This window comes from Sminthopsis crassicaudata, chromosome 4 (genome assembly GCF_048593235.1).
Source record: "Sminthopsis crassicaudata isolate SCR6 chromosome 4, ASM4859323v1, whole genome shotgun sequence".
Classification (NCBI taxonomy): Eukaryota; Metazoa; Chordata; class Mammalia; order Dasyuromorphia; family Dasyuridae; genus Sminthopsis; species Sminthopsis crassicaudata.
The window spans coordinates 215809866-215830247 of record NC_133620.1 but is presented as its reverse complement, the minus strand read 5'-3'; positions in this window follow the sequence as shown (position 1 = coordinate 215830247).

Below are 20382 nucleotides of genomic sequence, written 5' to 3'. Positions count from 1 at the left end.
ATCTAAAACTATATTATACAGCAGTGGTCATCAAAAAAAATTTAATATTGGCTAAGAAATAAAATAGTTCATGAGTGGAATAGGTTAGGTTCACAGGATAAAATAGTCAATAACTATAGCAATGTAGTGTTTGACAAACTCAAAGACCCAAGCTTTTGGGATAAATACTCACTGATGGGAAAATTGAAAACTAGTATGTCATAAAGTAGGATTGAGTGACACCTAACATTTTATACCAAGTTAAGGTAAAAATGGGTTCATGATCTAGACATATAGAATGATATTATAAATAAATTACAAAAACATAGTTTACCTCTGGAGGAGGAAGCGATTTGTAACCCAAGAACTGGAGATTATTATTGACCACAAAATAGATCACTTTTATTATATTAAGTTAAAAATGTTTTTGTACAAACAAAACTAATGCAGACAAGATTAAAAGGGAAGCAATAAACTGGGGAAACATTTTTACATTCAAAGGTACTGATGAAATCTTCATTGCTAAATATATATAGAAAATTGACTCAAATTTATAAGAATTCAAGTGATTCTACAATTGATAAATTGTCAGAAGACATGGACAGACAATTTTCAGGAGAAATTAAGTTTATTACTATTCATCAGAGAAATGCAAATTAAGGCACCTCTTAGATACCACTACACACTTCTCAGATTAGCTAAGATGACAGGAAAAGATAATGATGAATGTTGAAGGGGTTGTGGGAAAAGTGGGACACTAATACATTGTTGGTGGAACTGTGTACCTATGCAACCATTCTGGAGAACAATTTGGAACTATGCTCAAAAAACTGTTCATACCCTTTGATCCAGCAATGTTTCAACTAGGATAATATCCCAGAGAGATTTTAAAGGAGGGAAAAGGGATCCACAGGTGCAAAAATATTTTTGGCAGTCCTTTTTGTGTAGTTGCAAAAAATTTGAAACTGAATGGATGCCTATCATATGGAGAATGACTGAATAAATTATGGTATGTGAATCTTATGAAATACCATTGTTCTGTAAGAAAGACCAACAGGATGATTTTAGAAAGGCCTAGACAGACTTACATGAACTGATGCAAAGTGAAATGAGCATAACCAGGAGATCATTATACAAGGCAACAACAGAATTATACAATGATCAATTCTCATGGACGTGGCTCTCTTCAACAATGAGATGATTCAAATCAGTTCCAATTGTTCAGTGATGAAGAGAATCATCTACTTCCAGAGGGAGGACTGCAAGAACTGAGTGTGGTTCACAATATAGCATTTTCACTCTTTTTGTTGTTGTTCGCTTACATTTTATTTTGCTTCTCTCTTTTATTTCCTTGTGCAGCACAGTAATTGTATAAATATGTATACATATATTGGATTTAACATATATTAGATTACCTTGTTTAACATATATTAGATTACTTGGCATCTAGGGCAGGGCATGGTGAAAGGGAGGGGAATGGGAACAAAGGGTTTTGCAAGGGCTAATATTGAAGAACTTTCCATGCATATGTTTTGAAAAAAAAGTTTTAATGAAAAAGAACTAATCCTATTGATCATTTCTCATAGAACAATACTATTCCATCAAATTCATATGCCATAACTTATTCAGCCATTCTCCAATTGATGGACAGTCACTTAGATTCCAGTTTCTTGCCACTACAAAAAGGGCTGCCACAAACATTTTTGTACATGCATTTTGCACATATGTCCCTTTCCCTCTTTTAAGATATCTTTGAGATATAAGCCTAGTAGAAACACTGTTGGATCAAAAGGTATACATTTTGATAGCCTTTTGGGCATAGTTCCAAATTACTCTCCAGAATGTTTAATCAGTTCACAATTCCAACAACAATGTATTAATTCCCAGTTTTCTTACATCCCCTCCAACATGGATCATTATATTTTCCTGTAATCGTAGCCAACCTGAAAGTTGTGTAGTGGTATTGCAGAGTTCTCATTATTTGCCTTTTTCTGCTCAATAGTGATTTAGGGTACCTTTTTACATGACTAGAAATAGTTTCATTTTCTTCTTCTGAAAGTGGTTTGTTCATGTATCTGCCCATTTATCAATTGGAAAATTGCTTGAATTGTTATAAATTTGAGTGAATTCTCTATATATTTTAGAAATGAGTCCTTCATTAGAAACTTTGAATGTAAAATGTTCTCCCAGTTTATTCCTTCCCTTTTAATCTTGTCTGCATTAGTTTTTTGTACAGAACTTTTCAACTTAATATAATCAAAATTATTTATTTTGTCTTCAATAATGATTTCCAATTCTTCTTTGGCCACAGATTCCTTCTTTATCAACAGATCTGAGAGATAAACTATCATTTGTTCTAATAATATGCTTATTATATTACTCTTTCTGTCTAAATCATGGATCCATTTCAACCTTATCTTGCTATATGGTGTTTAGTGTGGGTCAGAGCCTAGTTTCTGTTAAACTAGTTTCCAATTTTGTAAAATAGTGAGTTTTCACCCCAAAACCTAAGGTTTTGGGGTTTGTCAAACAGTAGATTACTATAGTCATTGATTATTTTGTCCTGTGAACCTAATCTATTCCAATGACTGATTATTCTATTTCTTAGCCAGTACCAAATAGTTTTGATGACTACTGCTTTATAATCTAGATTTATGTCTGGACAACTGGGCCACTTTCATTTGCATTTTGTTTCATTAATTCTCTACAGGAATGTTTGTTATATTTTTTATTATTTCTATGTCTCTGTAACCTGTATAAGTATGGTGTGTGCAAGCCAATATTTACTTAAAACTTCAAATATATTTACTTAACCAGAAATGATGACATTTATCCTTGTTCAATGTTATCAATACTTAGATTATTAAATGCTGTCAGCTCAGCTCAGTAATCTGAAGTTTGAAGGTCTGACTGATGATTCCTCTTGGAAACAAAGCATTCCATGCTAATCTAAACCTTCTATTCCAATCTCTCCAAATAGCAACAACCAATTAGATGCCTCCCCCTCCCTTTCTCCCCTTCTCAATGCTCTCTTCCTTGTGATGTAATCAGAGTTGTCTTAATTTGCATTTCTCTGATCAGTAGTGATTTGGAACACTCTTTCATATGAGTGGAAATAGTTTCAATTTCATCATCTGAGAATTGTCTGTTCATATCCCTTGACCATTTATCAATTGGAGAATGGTTCAGTTTCCTATAAATCAGGGTCAGTTCTCTATATATTTTGGAAATGAGACCTTTGTCAGAACCTTTACTTTTAAAAATATTTTCCCAATTTGTTACTTCCCTTCTAATCTTGTTTGCATTAGTATTGTTTGTACAGAAACTTTTTAGTTTGATGTAATCAAAATCTTCTATTTTGTGATCAATAATGATCTCTAATTCTTCTCTGGTCATAAATTCCTTCCTCCTCCACAGGTCTGATAGGTAGACTATTCTCTGTTCCTCTAATCTATTTATGATCTCATTCTTTATGCCTAAATCATGGACCCATTTTGATCTTATCTTGGTATATGTTGTTAAGTGTGGATCCATATCTAATTTCTGCCATACTAATTTCCAGTTTTCCCAACAGTTTCTTCCGAATAATGAATTTTTGTCCCTAATGTTGGCATCTTTGGGTTTGTCAAAGATTAGATTGCTATAGATGTACCCTTTTTTGTCCTTTGTATCTAATCTGTTCCACTGTTGATCATTATTTTAAATGGAATTCCTTTGGGATCTCTTGTTGTTAAACTATGTTGCTAATATTAAAAAAATGCTGATGATTTTTGTGGATTTATTTTGTATCCTGCAACCTTACTAAAGTTATGAATTGTTTCTAGTAGTTTTTTGCTCAATTATCCAGGGTTTTTTAAGTATACATCATTTCTGCAAAAAGTTATAAGTTGGTTTCATCATTATGTACTCTAATTCTTTTAATTTCTTTTTCTTCTCTTTTTGCCAAAACTAACATTTCTAATGCAATCCTCAATAGTAATCCTAGTAGTGTGCAATCAATTTTCACTATTGATCTTATCTTAATGGGATTTTCTGACAAGATTTCATATAGACATCTCCCATTCAAAATGCCCAAATGCACACAACACATGAAAGTATTCATTGTTTCTAATCTTTGTATCTCTTTAATTATAGTATATGTTTGTGATGTTAAGTTTTGTATCTTAAACACAAGAGGCATTTTAACATATTGATTATCTTGTTGGAAAGGTAACATGCCTGTATAGGCAGAGGTGAAGGTGAGCACTTTCATTTCATCAATATGCTGAGAACAGGAATTCAGTATGTCAATTAATTAAAAGATTCTGATGGAGAAGGAAATATCAAAGAAAAAATTAGTTTAAATGTGTCCAACCTGAGAGGCAGAGACCAGATGGCAGAGAATAAACAGGTCTTTATCTGAGCTTTTCCTGGCTTCCCTCAGATCAACACCAGATCAAGCATCTGAATGGGTTTTGAAGAGAAAGACTCCACAAATATTTGGAGTATAACAAATTTATGGCAGAATATATTTGGGAAAACTTCAAGAAAGTTCTGTCTCAATGAGGCAAGGGTTAGGGTGGGAGTAGAGAGGCAGCCCAGGTCAGGTGCAGTGCAGGAATCCATGATGGCTAACCTAAAAATGAAGAGGGAATCTATTGTGAGTCTCTCATACAAAATGCAGCAGCATTGGCTATTCTGTAAGATTCAGAATTCAGTAGATCAGCAGACTAGTTGTGAGAAATCCAACACAACTACAAAAGGCAAATAGTGAGCTCCTGAATCCCAGAAAAAGGAAGAACTTAGCCATGCCCACACAGCATGAAAAGGAAGCTGGCATAACCAGGTCCATGGCAGCATGAAGCCACTGTCCCCTGTAGAGGAAGCATGGAACAATCTACCTTTGCCCTATGAGAAAACCTCAACCTTTTCAAATGAGCAAAAAAGCAAAAAGAGCTCTGTTCATACAATGTATTAATGGAGATTTAAAAAAATACACAGACCTCAGACCCTGAGGACTCTAAAGGCAAAATTTCTATAGATGAAGCCTCAATGTGTGAAATGAGTTGCTCTCCAAATCAAAAGGCACTTTTGGAAGAATTCAAAAAGGATATTAAAAAAGAGTTGGAAAAAATGGGGAAAAGAAATGAAAGCTTTGCAGGAGACTTTGGAAAAGGAAATACAGAAATTACCTGAAGAAAATTCCTTAAAGTAGATTTAATGAAAAGGAAACAAAAATAATGAAAATACTTAAAACAGATTGAGGGAAATGGAAAAAGAAAAAAAAATACACCTTGAAAAAGAAAATTGATGAAATGGAAAAAGTCAACAACTCCCTAAAAGGATAATTGATGAAATGGAAAACAAAAACAAAAAACAAAACAAAACAGCAAAACATTCAATGAACAAAACAATTCTCTTAAAATTTCAATTGGCCAAATGCAAAAGGAAGTAAAAAGCTAAAGGAAGAAAATAATTCACTAAAGATTAGAATTGAACAAATGAAAGTGAATGATTCAATGAGACATCAAGATTCTGTCAAGGAAAGCCCAAAAACATGAAAAAAAAAAAAAAAGAGAGAGAGAAAATATAAAATGACTTATTGTAAAGCCAACTGACCTGGAAAATAGATCTTGGAGAAACAATTTCAGAATTATTGGAGTACCTGAAAACCTGAAAAAGAGCTTAGGTAGTATATTTCAAAATAATAGCAAGGAAAACTGACCTGATGTCTTACAACTAGAGGATAAAATAACCATTGAAATAATCCACCAATCCCTCCTGAAATAGACCTTGAAATGAAAATTACAAGTAATATCATAGCTAAATTTTAGAATTATCCAATCAAGAAAAATATGTTATAGACATAAATAAACAACACAAGTATTGAGGAACCACAATCAGGATTACCCAAGGTCCAGCAACTTCCACTTTAAAGGACTGAAGGACTTGGAATCTGATATTCCAGAGAGCAAAGAAGCCTGGACAGCAATGAAGAATCAACTATCCAACAAAATTAAGCATTATTTTTCAAAAGAAAAGATAGTAATTCAATGAAACAGGAGAATTTTATTTATTTTTGATGAATAGATTAGAGATGAATAGAAACCTAATCTTCAAACACATAATGAAAAAGGCATAAAAAGGAAGAATAAAAGAAAAAAAAAAGTGATTTTTAAAGGTTAAAATGTTTATATCCCTAAATGGGAAGATGATATGTTTAAGTCTTGAGAATTGTTTCTTTGTTAAGGGTATAATAAGAGGGTGTAGGCATAATTTGACTTTATTGGGATTATATAGAAAAAAAAAAAAACTAGAGGTGAAAAAGTGATTAAAAGTGATTGTACTGAAAGAAGAGGAAAGGGGAAGTAAAATGTGCATAAATTACTTAAAGAGGCAAAAAACACCTGTTACAATGAGGGAAAGAAGGGAGGAAGATGAGTATTGTGTGAACCTAAATCTCAATGGATTTGGCTCAAAGACAGATATCAGAACTATTTATTTTGATATAGAAATTTGTCTCATCCTACAGAAAAGTAGAAAGAGAAATGGGAAAGGGAAAGATTGAGGGAGGAGGTGACCAGAAGGGAAACACTTGTGAGGAGGGCAAAAGGGAAAAAAAAAAGAGAGAGAGAAAAGTATAACTTGGGAAAATAACATGGCATGAAATAGAGAGTTAGTATTCTTAACTGTGAATGGGAATGTGATGCAGTTTTCCATAAAATGAAAGTGGATAGCAGATTAGATTAAAATCCAAATCATTCAATGTGTTGTTTATAAGGAACACCTTAAAAGCATAGGGATATATACAAAGTAAAAATAAAAGGGTAAAAGCAGAATCTATTATGCTTCAGCTGAAGTAAAAAAAATACAGAAATAGCAATCCCTGGATCTTAGATCAAGAAAAAGGAAAAAAAAATAGATCTAAGTAAAAGAGATAAGGAAGGAAACTACATTTTTATTGGGTGCTATAGAAAATGAAGTAATATCAATGCTAAACATATTTGCACTAATTCCTAGAGGAAAAGTTAAGAGAGCTGCAAGAAGAAATAGACAGAAAAACTATATTAGTGAGGGTCTCAACCTTGTTGTACCAAAACTGGATGAGGAAATTAGAGCAATAATTATATCAATACAATAATTATATCAATACATATCAATACAGTTATTTTGCTGCACAAGAAGAATTGGTCTTTAAGATAATGTAAAATTAACCTGAGAAGGAAATAAAAATTGTAAGTAGATAAGAACAGAGGGATTGGAAATGCTATGTAGTGGTTCATACTTATTTCCCAGAGTTCTTTCACTGGGTGTAGCTGGTTCTATTCATTATTTAATGAATGGAACTGATTTGGTTCATCTCACTGAGGAAGAGAGAGCCACCTTCATCAGAATTGATCATCATTAGTATTGTTATTGAAGTGTATAGAGATCTCCGGGTCTTGCTCATTTCAGTTAGCATCAGTTCATGTAAGTCTCTGCAAAACTTTCTGAAATGTTCCTGATGGTGATTTCTTACAGAACTATAATATTCCATAACATTCATATACTACAATTTATTCAGCCATTCTCCAATTGATGGGCATCCATTCAATTTCCAGTTTCTAGCTATTACAAAAAGAGCTGTCATAAACATTTTTTGCATTTGTGGGTCCCTATCCCTCCTTCAAGATATCCTGGGGATATAAGCCCAATAGAAACACTGCTGGGTCAAAGGCTATGGAAAGTGTGATAACTTTTGGAGCATAGTTACAACTTGCTCTCCAGAATGATTGGATCTGTTCACGGTTCCCCCAACTATGATTGAGTATCCCAGTTTTCCCATATCCCCTCCAACATTTGTCATTATCTTCTCCTGTCATCTTAGCCAATCTGAGAGATTTGTAGTGGTATCTCAGAGTTGTCTTAATTTGCATTTTACTGATTAACCATGACTTGGAGCATCATTTCATATGGCTAGTAATAAATCAATTTTCTATATATTTTGGAAAGGCAGTCTTTATCAGAACCTTGTAAAAATGTTTTCCAAGTTTATTACTTCACTTCTAATCTTGTCTGAATTAGTTTTCTTTGTACAAACATTTTTTTAGTATGATATAATCAAAAGTTTCTATTTTGTGATAAATATGAACTCTAGTTCTTCTTTGGTTACAAATTCATTCCTCTTCCATTGGTCTGAGAGGTAGATTATGCTATGTTGCTCTAATTTAAAAAATCACTCTTTATGCCTGGATCATGAACCTATTTTGACCTTATCTTGGTGTATACGGTGTTAAGTGTGGGACAATGCCTAGTTTGGGATATACTAATTTTCAATTTTCCCAGCAGTTTTTTCAAACAGTGAATTATTATCCCCAAAACTGGGGGTTTGGGGTTTATCAAACACTAGATTATTAAATATATTTACTACTTTGTCCTGTGAACCCAACCTATTCCACTGATCAAGTAGTCTATTTCTTAGCCAATATCAAATGGTTTTGGTGACCACTGCTTTATTATATAATTTTAGATCTGGTACAGCTAGGCCACCTTCATTTGATTTTTCTGTCATTAGTTCCCTTGAAAGTCTTGACCTTTTGTTCTTCCAGATGGATTTTGTTGCTATTTTTCCTAGGTCATTAAAATAGTTTCTTGGGAGTCTGATTGGTATAGCACTAAATAAATAGATTAATTTAGATAGTATTTTCATCTTTATTATATTCAACTTATCCAAGAGCACTTAATATTTTTGAATTGGTTAGATTTGTCTTTATTTGTGTGAAAAATGTTTTATTCTTTTGCTCATATAGTTCCTGACTTTCCCTTGGAAGATAGATTCCCAAATATTTTATACTATGGGCAGTTACTTTAAATGGAATTTCTCTTTGTATCTCTGACTGTTGGGTTTTGTTAGTGATATATAAGAATGCTGATAATTTATGTGGGTTTATTTTGTAACCTGGAACTTTGCTAAAATTGAGGATTATTTCCAGTAGTTTTTTACTAGAATGTCAGGGGTTTTCTAAGTATACCATAATACCATCTGCAAAGAACAATAATTTGGTTTCCCCATTAGCTACTCTAACTCTTTAAATCTCTGCCTCAACTCTTATTGACAAAGCTAGCATTTCTAATACAATACTGAATGGTAATGGTAATAGTGGGTAAATCTTATTTCACTCCTGACCTTATTGGGAATGGTTCCAATTTATCCCTATTACATATCATGATTACTAATGGTTTGAAATAGAGGCTACTGACTACTTTAGGAAAAGTCCATTTATGCCTATACTCTCAAGTGTTTTTTTTTTTTTTTTTTAATGGGAATAGATGTTGGATCTAATGACATGCTTTTTCTGCATGTTATTGAGATGATCATATTTCTTCTGGTTATTGATATAGTTAGTTATGCTAATAGTTTTCCTAATATAGAAGCAGCCCTGCATTCCTGGTATAAATCCCACTTGGTCATGGTGTATTATCCAGGGGATGGTTTTCTGTAGTCTTTTTGCTAATATTTTGTTCAAGATTTTAGCATCAATATTCATTAGGGAGATTTTTTAATTAGGGAAGTGATTAATACCTTGCTCTATATCTTTTTCTGAAATGGGACAGTTTAAGCAATTTACTTCATTCTGTGTTAATCTGGGAAGCCTATATTTTTATAGGTAGTCATCCATTTATTGGCATAAAGTTGGGCAAAGTAATTCCTAATTATTTCTGTAATTTCCTCTTCATTGGTGGAAAGTTCTCCCTTTTCATATTTAGAACTAACAATTTGATTATCCTCTTTCCTTTTTCTAATCAGATTTACCAAAGGTTTATCTATTTTGTTGGCTTTTTCTTAAAAAAAAATAAGTTTTACTTATTAATTCAATAGTTTTTTTACTTTCAATTTCATCAATTTGTCCTTTTAATTTAATTTAATTTTTATAGGTTTTTATTTACAAGATGTATACATGGGCAATTTTTCAGCATTGACAATTACAAATCCTTTTATTCCAACTTTTCCCCTCCTTCCTGCCACCTCTTCCTCCAGATGGCAGGTTGACCAATACATGTTAAATGTTAAAGTATAAGTTAAATACAATATATGCATATATGTCCATACAGTTATTTTGCTATACACAAATAATTGGACAAATTAAGGTACAATTAGCCTGTGAAGGAAATCATAAATGCAGGAGGACAAAAATAGAAGAATTTGGAATTCTTTGTAGTGGTTCATAGTCATCTCCCAGAGTTCTTTCACTAGGTGTAGGTGGTTCAATTAATTACTGCTCTATTGGAGCTGATTTGGTTCATCTCATTGTTGAAGAGGGCCATGTCCATCATAATTGATCATCATATAGTATTGTTGTTGAAGTATATAATGATATCCTGGTCTTGCTCATTTCACTCAGCATCAGTTCATATAAGTCTCTCCAGGCTTTTCTGAAATTATCCTGCTTGTCATTTCTTACAGAACAATAATATTCCAGAATATTCATCTACCACAATTTATTCAGCCATTCTTGAATTGAGGGGCATCAACTCAGTTTCTAGTTTCTGGCCACTACAAAGAGAGCATCCACAAACATCCATGAACATACAAGTCCCTTTCCCTTCTTTAAGATGTTTTTGGAATATAAGCCCAGTAGTAACACTGATGGATAAAAGAATATACAGAAATTGATAACTTTTTGAGCATAGTTCTAAATCATTCTCCAGAATGGCTGGATATATTCACAATTCCACTAACAATGTATCAGTGTCCCAGTTTTTTCTCATCCCCTCCAAAATTCTGCATTATCTTTCCCTGTCATTCTAGCCAATCTGACAGGTGTGTAGTTGTATCTCAGAGTTGTCTTAATTTGCATTTTTCTGATTAATAATGACTTGGCGCATCTTTTCATATGATTTAAAATAGTTTCAATTTCTTCATCTAAAAATTGACTGTTCATATCCTTGGAGCATTTATCAATTGGAGAATGGCTTGATTTCTTATAAATTAGAGTTAATTCTCTATATATTTTTGAAATGAGGTCTTTATCAGAACCTTTGACTGTAAAAAACTTTTCCCAGTTTATTGCTTCCCTTCTAATCTTGTCTGCATTTATTTTGTTTATACAAAAACTTTTCAATTTCATATGATCAAAATTTTATATTTAGTAATCAATAATGATCTCCAATTCTTTAGTCATACATTCCTTCCTCTTCCACAGGTCTGAGAGGTAAAGTATCCTGTATTACTCCAGTTTATTTATAATCTCATTATTTATGCCTAAGTCATGAACCCATTTTGAACTTATCTTGATGTATGATATTAAGTGTGGGTCAATGCCTACTTTCTGCCATACTAATTTCCAATTTTCCCAACAATTTTTGTCAAATAGTGAGTTCTTATCCCAAAATCTTGGATCTTCAGGTTTGTCAAACAATAGATTATTAAAGTTATTGACTGTTTTGTCTTTTGAACCTAACCTATCCCACTGAGGCAATACCAAATGGTTTTGGTAACCACTGCTTTATAATATAATTTTAGATCTGATTCAGCTAGGACATCTTCATTTGATTTGTTTTTTTCATTAATTCCCTTGAAATTCTTGACCTTTTGTTTTCCCATATGAACTTTTTTGTTATTTTTTCTGATTGGTATAGCACTAAATAAATAGATTAGTTTAGGTAGTATTGTCACCTTTATTATATTTGCTCGCCGTATCCAAGAGCATTTAATATTTTTCCAATTGGTTAGATCTGACTTTATTTGTGTGGAAAGTGTTTTGTAGTTTTGCTCATATAGTTTCTGATTTTCCCTTGGCAGATTCCTAAATATTTCATACTATCAGTAGTTACTTTGTAACTCTAACTGTTGGGTTTTGTTAGTGATATATAAAAATGCTGACACCTTATATGGGTTTATTTTGTATCCTGCCACTTTGCTAAAGGTGTGGATTATTTCTAATATCTTTTTAATAGAATCTCTGGGGTTTCTAAGTATAACATCATATCATCAACAAAGAGTGATAATTTGGTTTCCTCATTACTTACTCTAATTCCTTTAATTTCTTTTCATCTCTTATTGCTGAAGCTAACATTTCTAAAACAATATTGAATAGTAATGGTGATAGTGGGCAACTTTGTATCACTCCTGATCTTACTGGGAATGGGTCCAGTTTATCCCCATGACATGTGATGCTTACTGATGGTTTTAAATAATGCTACTGATTATTTTAAGGAAAAGTCAATTTATTCCTATACTCTCAAGTGTTTTTAGTAGGAATGGATGTTGGATTTTATTAAATGCTTTTTCTGCATCTATTGAGATGATCATATGGTTTTTGTTAATTTGGTTATTAATATGGTCAATTATGCTAATAGTTTTCCTAATATTGAACAAGCTCTGCATTCCTGGTATAAATCCTACTTGATCATAGGGTATTATCCTGAGAATGATTTTCTGTTGTCTTTTTGCTAATATCTTATTTAAGATTTTAGAATCAACATTCATTAAGGAGATTGATCTATAATTCTTCTTTCTCTGTTTTCAACCAACGTGGTTTATGTATCAGTACCATGACCAAGTCATAAAATTAATTTGGTAGGATTCCTTCATTCCCTATTTTTTTTTCAAATATTTTACATAGCATTGGATCTAATTGTTCTTTAAATGTTTGGTAGAATTCACATGTAAATGCATTTGGTCCTGGGGATTTTTCTTGGGAGTTGATTAATAGTTTTTCTATTTCTTTTTCTGAAATGGGATTATTTAAGCAATTTACTTCCTCTTCTATTCATCTATGAAGTCTATATTTTTGAAGGTAATCATTTATTTTACGTAGGTTATCAAATTTATTGGCATAAACTTAGGCAAAGTAACTCCTTATTATTTCTCCAATTTCCTTTTCATTGGTAAAAATTTTTCCCTTTTCATTTTTAAGACTAACAATTTGATTTTCCTCTTTCCTTTTACTAATCAGATTTATTAAAGTTTTATATATTTTATTGAATTATCCATAAAAACAATTCTTAGTTTTATTTATTAATTCAATAGTTTTTTTTTCCCTTTCAATATTATTAATTTCTCCTTTTAATTTTAGAATTGCAAGGTTAGTATGTGATTGGGGAAGGGTTTAATTTAGTCTTTTTGTAGCTTTTCAAGTTGTAAACTTAATTCATTGATCTTTTCCTTCTCTATTTTATTAAAGTAAGCCTCTAACAATATAACATTTACCTTTATTACTCCTTTAGCTGCATCTTACAAATTTTGGTAAGATGTCTCATCGTTGTCATTATCTTGAGTGAAATTATTAATTGTGTCTATAATTTGCTGTTTCACCCAATCATTGTTAAGATGAGATTATTTAGTTTCCAATTACTTTTTGGTCCAATTACCCCTATCTTTGTGTTGAATGTACTTTTATTGCATCGTTATCTGAAAAGAATGTATTTACTATTCCCTTCTTGTACTTAATTTTGTGGTCTTTATGTCCTAATGCATGGTCAATTTTTGTATAGGTTCCATGAACTATTGAGAAGAATGTATACTCCTTTTTGTCACCATACAGGTTTCTACAAAGATCTATCCTATGTAATTTTTTAAATATCCTATTTACCTCTTTAGTTTGATTTATCAAATTCTTAGAGTGCAAGGTTGAGATCTCCCATTATTACAGTTTTTCTGTCTATTTCTTCTTGCAACTCTTAACTTCTCCTTTAGGAAGTTAGATGCTACACCACTTGGTGCATATATGTTTAGTATTGATATTGTTTCATTATCTATGGTACCCTTTAGCAAGATGTATTTTTCTTTCTTATATATTTTAATTTTAATTTTTATATATTTTATTTTTAATTTTTGCTTTTGCTTGATCAGAGATAAGGATGCTTTTTGTCTTGAAGCATAATATATTCTGCTCCAGCCTTTTACCTTTACTCTGAATGTATCTCCCTGTTTTAAATGTGTTTCTTGTAAACAACATATTGCAGGGTTCTGATTTTTGATCCAGTCTGCTATATGCCTCCACTCTATGGAAGAATTCATCCCATTCACATTTATGGTTAAAATTACTAATTCTGTATTTCTGCCATCTTATTATCCCCAGATTATGCTTTTCTTTTTTTTTTTTTTGCCCCCATCTTACCCCTTTTCCCAGTATTAAACTTATGGGCACCACTTGCGTCACGCAGCTCTCCCTCTTTAGGATCCTTCCCTCCCCCCTTTGAATCCCTTCCTCTTTCTTGTACCCTTCCCTTATTACTCTTTTCCTTTTCCCTTTTCCTCTCCCCCTTTTTAATGGGGTGAGAGAAGTTATTCTGTAAAACAAATGTCAATTATTTTCTCTTTGGGCCAAATCTGATGAGAGTAAGATTCACACAATGTTCCTTCCCCTCTCTAAATTCCCTCAGATATGATAGGTTTCCTTTGCTTCTTTGTGGAATGTAGTTTCCCTCTTTTAATCTCCCCTTTTCCCTTTTTCTTTTTTGTATTTCTACTCTCCCTTTTTATGTTATATCAGGAAAATCAAATTATACACGTACTCTTTATGTATATACACAACAGAAATACAGTTCTCAAGAGTTCTTTTCCCCTTTTTCTGCTTCTCTTGAGTCCTATGGTTGGAGATAATTTTTTTCTGTTTTTTTTTTTTTTTTTTTTTTTTTTTTTTTGGTGTTTGTTTTGTTTTGTTTTTGTTTTTGTTTTGTTTTGTTTTGTTTTGTTTAGATCTGGTCTTTTCCTTATAAACAAATGTAATTCATCTGTTTTATTAAATGACCAACTTCTTCTATGGAAGAAAATGTTCAGCTTAGCTAGGCTTTTATTATTTGCTGCATTCCTAGTTCTTTTGCCTTTGGGAATATCAGATTCCAGGCCCTTTGATCCTTTAATGTGGAATCAGCCAGAACTTTAGTGATCTTTATTGTGGCACTTTGGTATTTAAATTGTTTTTTTGGCTGCTTTTAATATTTTTTCCCCTTAGTTTGATAGTTCTGAAATGTAGCCACTATATTCCTTTAAGTTTTTATTTTAGGTTCCTTTTCAGAAGGTGTTTGATGAATTATTTCAATGCCTATTTAACTTCTGATTCTATTACATCTGGGCTGTTCTCTTTGATGATTTCCTGTAAAATACTATCTAGGCTCTTTTTTTCAATCATACTTTTTGAGAAGTCCAATAATCCTCATAATATCTCTCCTAGATCTATGGTTCAGGTATGTTGTTTTCCAAGTAGATATTTAACATTTTTTCTAGTTTTTCTTTTCTTTTCTTTTCTCTCTCTCTCTCTCTCTTTTTTTTTTTTTTTTTTTTTTTTTTGGTTTTCCTTGACTGATTATTGATGTCTCAACAAATCATTTCTATTTGTCCAGTTATTAATTTAATGAGTTGGGTATTAGCAGTTGCCCAGCAAACCACATGGCACAGGAAGTGTCTCTGCTTGGGGAGTGGAGTGGAGTGGGAGAAATTCCACTGCCCTAGGTGGAGCCCCCACTTGTACAGATTAGAGATTGCCCCTGGCTATGCCCCCTGATGTGCAGATTTGTGACTGCCCCTCAACCCCTGTGAAAGCCCCTAGCTGCAGAATGTCACTGCAGAGGTGTATTATGCGCTGTGCTGATTCACTTCTGGTCTTGGGTGGGCACAGCCAGATCCTATTAGGCTCTGGCATCCTTCAGAGTACCCTCTACCCTAGGGTCTAATTTCTCTGCTGATCCACTACTCCACAATCAAAGCAAAGTAATCAGCCTTTGGCAGAGATTCTGGCTTTTGATCCAGTCTGCTATCCAACAACACTTTATGGGAGAATTCATCCTGATCATATTTACAGTTAAAACTACTAATTCTGTATTTCCTGCCATCTTATTATCACCAGATTATACTTTTCTTTTTCTTTCCCCCTTACAAACTTATTAAACTTATGGGCACCACTTGCCTCCATCTTTAGAATCCCTCCCATCTCCTTGAGTCCCTTCCCTTTCTTATACCTTTCCCTTATTACTCTTTTCCTTTTCCCTTTTCCTCTCTGATTTTTAATGATGTGAGAGAAGTTTCTTTGTAAACCAAATTTGACTAATATTTTCTCTTTCAGACAAATCTGATGAGATTAAGATTCACACAATGTTCCTCCCCCTCCCTAAATTCCCTCAGATATTATAGGTTTTCTTTACGTCTTGTGGGAAGTATTTTCCCTCTTTTTATCTCCCCTTTTTCCTTTTTCTGATACTATCCCTTTTCCACTTCTACATTTCTTTTTTTGTATTATAATAAAAAAATAAAATTATACATTCAGTCTTTATGTATGCCCATAACAGAAATACAGTTTTCAAGAGTTCTTTTGTCTTTTATGCTTCTCTTGAGTCCTATATTTGGAGGTCAATTTTTTTGTTTAGCTCTGGTTTTTTAATTAGGAATAATTATTATTCACCTGTTTCATTAAATGGTCATCTTCTTCCCTGGAAGAAAATGTTCAGCTTGGCTGGGTAGTTTATTCTAGGCTGCATTCCAAGTTCTTTTGCCTTTTGGAATATCAGATTCCAGAGCCGTTGATCCTTTAATGTGGAAGCAGCGAGAGCCTGAGTGATCCTTATTGTGGCTCCTCGGTATTTGAATTATTTTTTTGTTTGTTTGTTTGTTTTCCTGGCTGTTTGTAATATTTTTTCCTTAGTCTTGTAGTTCTAAAATTTAGTCACAATATTTTTTGGAGTTTGTATTTTAGGGTGTTTTTCAGAAGTTGTTTGACAAATTCTTTCAATGCTTATTTTACCTTCTGATTCTGTTCATCTGGGCAGTCCTCTTTGATGATTTGCTGGAAAATAGTGTCAAGTATTTTTTTTTTTTTCATCATAATTTTCAGGAAGTCCAATAATATGAGGATTATCTCTCCTAAATCTATTTTCCACGTCTGTTGTTTTCCCAAGTAGATATTTAACATGTTTTTTCTATTTTTTTCATTTTTTTGGTTTTGCTTGACTGATTCTTGATATCTCAAGGAATCATTCATTTCTATTTGTTAAGTTATTATTTTTAATGAGTTATTTTCTTCATTATCTTTTTTTTTACTTCTTTTTGTATATGTCCAATTGAATTTTTAAATTTGCTCTATGGAATTTTTTTCCATTTCATTATATATTTTTTTATTTATTTATTGAATTATTTTCTTTTTCCAATTCACATATCCTACTTTCTTGGGAATTCTTTATATTTTCCAATTCACAAATTCTGTTTCCTTGGGAGTTCTTTACCTTTTCCAGTTCACATTTCAGAAAGTTGTTTTCTTTTTTCACTCTATCAAATTTTTCTTTTAATGAGTTATATATGCCTTTTCTATAATCTCTTACATAGCTAATTTCTCCATTTTTCTTCTAGCTCTCTTTTAAGATCTTTTATAATTTCTTCTAGGAGAGCCCTGTGTGATGCTGATCAGGTTACATCCTTCTTTTGATTTTGTCTGAAGACTGTCTGCTATTAATCTCTGGGGGGTTGCAAAGCTGCTCTCTTTCTGTATAGAAGCTATTAAGTTAGAGTTTGCTTGGCTTTTTTACTAATTTTTTTACAAAAAGCCCTTGGGGCCTACCTTCAGGGAAGGATGTTACCAGCTTCCTCTACAGAACAGGGATAGATAGCTTGACAGGAGCTGTCTTGAAAATGGGCTGCAAAGAGCAGCCAAGTTGCGGAAGTGCCCTCTGAAGAGTCCTGTAGCAGAAGTGTCACTGCTCTGGGAAGAGTCCCCCTGAGCAGAAGTGTGGCTGCCCTGGGTAAAAGCCCCCTCTTGCAGAATGCTCTGGTCCAAATTGAGTCACTTCTGGTGCTTGGTGGGTGTGGTCAGGTCTTGTTAAAATCTGGGTTTTGGAGTACACTCTACCTTTGGCGTTTGTGTAACTTCTCTGCTGATCTACTGCTTTGCAACCAAAGCAGAGTAACCAACCTCTGGTAGAATCCTCCCTGTAAATTCTCCACCAGTGGAGACCACACCCTGTCCCTGGTCTGCTCAGTGTGCTAGCCTTTGTGTTCTGCCTCCCTGCCTGTGCTGGCCTCCTCCTGCTAATCAGGACAAACTTTTTCTGGTGATCTTCCAGATTATTTTCAGCTGATAATTTGTTGTACTCACAATATTTGTGGATTTACCAGTCAAGCACTATTTCAGAGGTTGTATTTTGTAATTAGTAGTGAGGGTAGAAAAGGAGCTTAGAATACAGCAGCTGTCCTCTCTGCCATCTTGGCTCTGCCCTCCCCCCCCCAGACTTTTTTTTAATAGCAAGGAATTGTAAACTGAGTAGGTGCCCATACGTTGAAGAATGGGTGCCTTAAGTTTTGGTATATGAATGTTATGAAATATTATTGTTTTATAACAAATTATCAGCAGGTTGAGAGACTTAAATGAACTGATGTTAACTCAGCACTAAGAACCAAGAGAATCTTATACACAGCAAAAACAAAATTATGTTATGATCAATTGTGATTTACCTGGTTCTTTTTCAACAATGAGGTGATTTAGGCCAGTTCCAATACACTGTGATAGAGAAAGTAATTTGCATACAATAAGACAGCAGTGAAGACTGAACATGGATTACAACATAATATTTTCACCTTTTTTTTTTTAATTTTTATTTTATTTTATAATTATAACATTTTTTGACAGTACATATGCATGGGTAATTTTTTACAACATTATCCCTTGCACTTACTTCTATTCAGATTTTTTTCCCTTCCTCCCCCAACCCCCTCCCCCAGATGGCAAGCAGTCTTATATATGTTAAATATATTACAGTATATTCTAGATATAATATATGTGTGTAGAACCGAATTTTTTGTTGCACAGGAAGAATTGGATTCAGAAGGTAAAAATAACAGTTTACATTCATTTCCCAGTGTTCCTTTTCTGGATGTAGCTGGTTCTGTCCATCATTAATCAATTGGAATTGGATTAGCTCTTCTCTATGTTGAAGAAATCCACTTCCATCAGCATACATCCTCGTACAGTATCATTGTTGAAGTGTATAATGATCTTCTGGTTCTGCTCGTTTCACTCAGCATCAGTTGATGTAAGTCTCTCCAAGCCTCTCTGTATTTCTCCTGTTGGTCATTTCTTATAGAACAATAATATTCCATAACATTCATATACCATAGTTTACCCAACCATTCTCCAATTGATGGACATCCATTCACCTTCCAGCTTCTAGCCACTATGAAAAGGGCTGCCACAAACATTTTGGCACATACAGGTCCCTTTCCCTTCTTTAGTAGTTCCTTGGGGTATAACCCCAGTAGTAGTATGGCTGGGTCAAAGGGTATGCACATTTTGATAACTTTTTGGGCATAATTCCAGATTGCTCTCCAGAATGGTTGGATTCTTTCACAACTCCACCAACAATGCATCAGTGTCCCAGTTTTCCCACAGCCCCTCCAAGATTTATCGTTATTTGTTCCTGTCATCTTAGCCAATCTGACAGGTGTGTAATGATACCTCAGAGTTGTCTTAATTTGCATTTCTCTGATCAATAGTGATTTGGAACACTCTTTCATATGAGTGGGAATAGTTTTAATTTCATCATCTGAAAATTGTCTGTTCATATCCTTTGACCATTTATCAATTGGAGAATGGCTTGATTTCTTATAAATTAAAGTCAATTCTCTCTATATTTTGGAGATGAGGCCTTTATCAGAACCTTTAACTGTAAAAAATTTTTCCCAATTTGTTACTTCCCTTCTAATCTTGTTTGCATTAGTTTTGTTTGTGCAGAAACTTTTTAATTTGGTGTAATAAAAATGTTCTATTTTGTGATAAATAATGGTCTCTAGTTCTCCCTTGGACACAAACTCCTTCCTCCTCCACAAGTCTGAGAGGTAAAGCATCCCATGTTCCTCCAATTAATTTATGATTTCGTTCTTTATGCCTAAATCTTGGACCCATTTTGATCTAATCTTATTATGTGGTGTTAAATGTGGGTCCATTCCTAGTTTCTGCCATACTAATTTCCAGTTTTCCCAGCAGTTTTTGTCAAATAATGAATTCTTATCCCAAAATTTGGGATCTTTGGGTTTGTCAAAGATTAGATTGCTATTTTTATTCACTATCTTGCCCTGTGAACCTAACCTATGCCACTGATCAACTAGTCTATTTCTTAGCCAATACCAAATGGTTTTGGTGACTGTTGCTTTATAATATAGCTTTAAATCAGGTACACTTAGACCACCTTCCTCTGACTTTTTTTTCATTAGTTCCCTTGCAATTCTCGACCTTTTATTCTTCCATATGAATGTTGTTGTTATTTTTTCTAGGTCATTAAAATAGTTTCTTGGGAGTCTGATTGGTATAGCACTAAATAAATAGATTAGTTTGGGGAGTATTGTCATCTTTATTATATTCGCTCAGCCTATCCAAGAACACTGAATGTCTTTCCAATTATTTAAATCTGACTTTATTTTTGTGGCAAGGGTTTTGTAATTTTGCTCATATAATTCCTGAC